This window comes from Rutilus rutilus, assembly GCF_951802725.1.
Source record: "Rutilus rutilus genome assembly, chromosome: 14".
In the NCBI taxonomy this organism is placed as follows: Eukaryota; Metazoa; Chordata; class Actinopteri; order Cypriniformes; family Leuciscidae; genus Rutilus; species Rutilus rutilus.
In genome coordinates, this window is record NC_140219.1 from 8,163,855 (window position 1) to 8,168,635 (window position 4,781).

At 37.1% G+C, this 4,781-nt stretch overlaps 1 long non-coding RNA gene across 1 annotated transcript; it reads right to left on the bottom strand.

Moving 5' to 3' along the window:
* Nucleotides 1-269: 269 nt before the first annotated feature.
* LOC311304330 lies at nt 270-2,836 on the bottom strand. The gene is made up of 6 exons (XR_014629910.1): nt 2,332-2,836; nt 2,010-2,061; nt 1,748-1,812; nt 1,586-1,647; nt 1,405-1,502; nt 270-1,186 (listed from the first exon to the last, which is right to left on the bottom strand). It is a non-coding gene; the product is annotated as an uncharacterized lncRNA (long non-coding RNA).
* Between the last annotated feature and the right edge of the window lie 1,945 nt (nt 2,837-4,781).

A 4,781-nucleotide genomic window follows, 5' to 3' on the forward strand; every position in this document is an offset into this window, starting at 1 on the left:
TTTGAATTCGATCCATTGCCGGATGCATCTGGATGTCATTGTATGATCATCTCAGAGAGTTTGTCATGCACTGTTAGACTTTTCAAGGGTTTTTTACAGTAACTTACTGGCAACACTGTTGCCAGTAAGTTACTGTAATTAAGAGTTACAGTACCAAACCGTATTTCAGTTTTGTGTAATACAGTGCATTACTGTAAAAACGAAGCTAATCAGTACAGTGCATTACTGTAAAAACTAAGCTAATCAGTACACTACTGTAATTATTTTTATTTGTACTAAAAATAAATTAGATTTGATAATTTTGATATATGATTAATTTTATTTTTATCCTACATAAGTACTACTTTCATACAAACCAATTAGACAACGTTATCACAAAATACCATTTTTTTATTTAAAACATTTCATATATATCACAAAATAAACATGCCAATGCTGGAAATGATGTGTGAAATTTTTACACATTAATGGGTGAGTTTAGAGACAACATTTTTTGTGTTAATTTTAACTCATTCATTGTGTTAATGATTTTAACAAAGTAAATATGTCAGAGAGGTTAGCACAAAGATGTGTAAACGTGTTAAATTAACACATTATGTGCTGTCCTTCACTGCAAACATTTTTGAAAACATACATAAAACCATAAACAAAACATTAGCATTTGACTAAATGAATGTAGAGTCATTGGTTGTTTAGCTTATACAAGTATTATAATGAAATATCAACCATTACATTCATCAAACTGGAGAATATAAATACATTTTTAAGCATTCAAAAAGGAAATGTCCAAAACAGGACAAAACACAGTTCTTTTCACAATACAAGACACATAACCCCACCTTAAAAATAATTTCACTTATTTCCAAAAATGTGTTGGATTCATGTACTGGTGGCCAAAAGAAGTATTTAAGTGTCGTAATGTTTTTGAAAGAAGTCATTTCTTATTATTATCAATGTCTGACTGTCTACTCCATATTTTCTACAGCATAGGAGTAAAAGTCATCATCAAAATAATCTTTAAAAAGCCAACACAATGTTTTTGTCCACCTTTGTGAATAAATTAACTTCTCCAAAGATTGGTTCCTGTTCAGAACTTGATTGACAACATCAGAGTGTTCCCTGGTCTGCATGCGTGTCCACAAACACAAATGTACTCAGTCCTTCAGAGGAGATCCCGGTTCCAAAACTATATGAGAGAGAGAGAGAGAGAGAGAGAGAGAGAGAGAGAGAGAGAGAGAGAGAGAGAGAATATTAGTGTCACATTATTTTTAACCTCCTTTTTTGTTCATTTTTATTATTATTTTCACAAAAACTTAAGAATATATATTTGTAAACAGCTTTTGTCAATAAATAGCGTACAAAAGAACTAAATTAAATTATGCCAGATTAAATTTTAATACTTACAAATCCTAAATTCTGTCCAAAAATGCTGAGATCCATAGAAAGAACGACTGAAATAGATGATTTTAGCCCATTTCAGCTTGTCTGCAGTGAAGGAGTACCTGTTTGAGACAAATACACACTAAGATACATGCAAGAAATCACTGTGTGATGATCGTTCTCCTTCCTAAAGTAGTTAACCCACCTGTGCGCTGATATTAGGACCTTCCTAGTCAGGTGGAACTGCAATGGTAGAGAGTCTTCTGGCTAATAAAATATAAAAATAATGCAAAAATATAAACTTAAGTTGTTTAGAATGCTAGATTTGGTCTGAATGAATTAGTGAGAGTTTTACTGCAGTGCTTACCTGGATACATTTAATCTGGTGAGACTGAACAAAGACAATGGTCCATCTTCTGATTGGTTCATTTGCTGTGTAATAAAGTTAGACATAATGCAAAGGTCACTTATTTGATATATAAAGTTAGCCAATTTTATAGAGATTTTATAAGATATTGTAAGCTACCTAGTCTGCACCAGTGGCTCAAAAGCAATTTTCACATATCGTATGCTAATCATTTCAGCAAACTTATATCAAAATATATCACAAATGGGCTGGCCTAACTTACCTCTGGAATCTTGCTAAGTCACTGGCGCGAATTGGCGCTTTGTTGCAGTTGCCTTTAAACACAAAAATGGAAGTAAATATTAAATTCCATTAAAAAAAAAACTATAATATGGTATAGTTTGCAAACTAATGCTAAAACTATAAAGGTTCTCATCAGTAGGCCAACATGGTAAAGTCCATGGTAAAGTTCGTTACCGCCATGTTGACGACGAGTAGGCTAACTTTAACGTTAACATACGTTAAACTGGGCACAATCCTGTCAACAGCCAGTCTATGGTCAACATACACAGAAGGTTTTTTTTTTTTTTTTTTTTTTTTTTTACCTTGCTTGCTGATCTCTCTCTCGGTGAAGTGAATTCCGTCTCTTCCCCGGGCCAGACACGAACGTCGCGATCCAACAAAAGACAGACCCCATTACCTACACTGGATGTCTGTCTGACGCGACACGACAAATCCCAGACAGTGAAGTGATGCGCCGCGGCCGTTATATTTCTGACGTAGTCCGATACGAGTCCAAGTGCTCGCGCTAGTTCTTACAAGGGATAAACAGGTTTGCATTTAAAGGTCCGGTCGCTTCAATGTGTCCAATATAGACAGCCTCTGGCTATTATAGCGTTGTAGACACGCGGTGTAAGGCAAAAATTAGGAAATAAAAAGCACGGTGGAATGGTGCCAGCCAGAGAGGCAGTTACGTCAAATACAGTAGTATACAGCAAATTTAAAAAATACAGTAAGTCTCTGTATGTGGTGTTAGACGTCACAGAAAATTCCCATGATGCAATTGGAATCACAGTTATTTACTGTAAAGAGAAATAGCAGTATAATACTGGGGGATTTAAAGTAAATAACTGTAGAAATTACAGAAAAGTCTAACAGTGTGTTGTTCAGATGCTGTTAGTACTGTACCAACACATTGTGTTGCACTTTGATTCTACACTCTTCAGAATAAACTCAGCAAACAGGGAACCTTCAGGGAGCTTTAGCAACTTTAACATTATTGCAAACATTCTTCCATGTTAATAGAATGTTCATTTAGAGTCAAAATGTTAGCACAAAAACATCATTCATGGGGAGTTTCTTTACCTGAAAATTTTAGTTGTACATGTTTTTTTTAAATGTTCCTACTTGTTTCAGAATGTTCAAAAACAATTAAAGGTAACATTCTCATAATTTTGCTAAATTATACAATGGAAAGTTCTCTTAAAGGGGTCATATAATGCCATTTTTGTACAAGTTATTATGATTCTTTAGGGTCTAAATGAAAAGTTTGTAATACACTTTAATTAAAAATTCTCATTAGTATTGTAAGAAAACACTCATTTTACCTGGTCAAAAACAGCTGTTTTCAGCACGCCATTTAAGTGCATGTGTCTTTAAATGATAATGAGCTTTGCCCACCCCGCCCCTCTGTTCTGTGCGTACACAGTTTGTAATAACACAATAACCATAACGCGTTGTTCATTATAAACTTGGGATTATGAATTATATTGAGAACGTTGTACATAGAAAACATGCCGTAATGTACCCTGAGTGTAAACCTTAGCCGCGTTCATCGTGAAGCGTGCAAGCGATTTGCAAAGTTTAATATAAAGGTTAATAAAACGTTACACTCACTTCTTCTGGAGGTGCAGCAGGAACACGAATAGTTGGTACCGATCCTTTTTTCAGGAGCAGCTTCTTAGTACTGACCCTCTTTTATAAAGCAGTCTGGTGAGAAATGATTCGTGCAAACATGAAAGCATTGACGTTGATCGTGGGGAATTTTCCCTTCGAAAACAAAACTCAGCCACTGCGTCTTCAGTGGTTCGGATTTAGGAACATCAAAATGACTGCTGTGTTCGTTATTACACCCAAGAACAGAACACCACAATCGCTTAGACGCCATTCTGCTCCAGCGTATCAACAATGGCGGACTATGATGACAGCTCTCTCAGGGCGGGTCTGTGTTGAAACGCTGCTGTCAATTAACAATCGTGGGAGGGGCGTCCGACCGTCTGATGTCACACGGTCAGACCAGGGGGCCAATGTTTCGGAAAACATTGAAGCTTCCCCGCGCGCCGCCATTGATTAGCAGACCATCACCTGCTGTTAGCATTCCATTGACTCCCATTCATTTTGGCGTCACTTTGACAGCGAATAACTTTACATCTGAGGCGTTTAAAGACTCCATTTGTCCATTATTTATTTCTAAAGAAACACGAAAATGTATAAAAGGCTCCATTACCTTGTATCTTACGTTATGGCCCCGTAGATGCAGTTTTTGTAAAAATAGGCTAACGATTACGTCATAACCACGCGACTCTCTGTCGCACAGTCGAGAAATTACCGTATGGACAGGAGGAGAAGCTCGCGGGCAATCGGGGGGACGTGGAGGCAAAATGACAAAATAATTAATCAGAATACTTAGCAAAAGTTTCTCCTGCTCCTAGCTCATGGACACCTCCTACTCACGCTCTCCGTCTCTGCAAGTTTCGGAAGGGAATGATTCAGATTTTTCTTGGCACAGCTACTAGAAGACAGACGGGTTGCTCACGTCACATCTACGTCGTCAAGCTCAGTTTGAGTCTGCGCAGTACGCTCGACCATCAGGAAGTGAGAGCTTCTAATTGACTTCACTTTTCTCCGTTGAAACCTATGGGGTCGCTGTGTCCAGTTTATATACTGTCTATGGGTCAGACGGCTCGATTTGAGACAGGGGAAAATATATAAGGAGATTAAAAAAAGACCACTGGATGGATTTTTATCATTATGATGGTTGTGTACAGGCACTGCC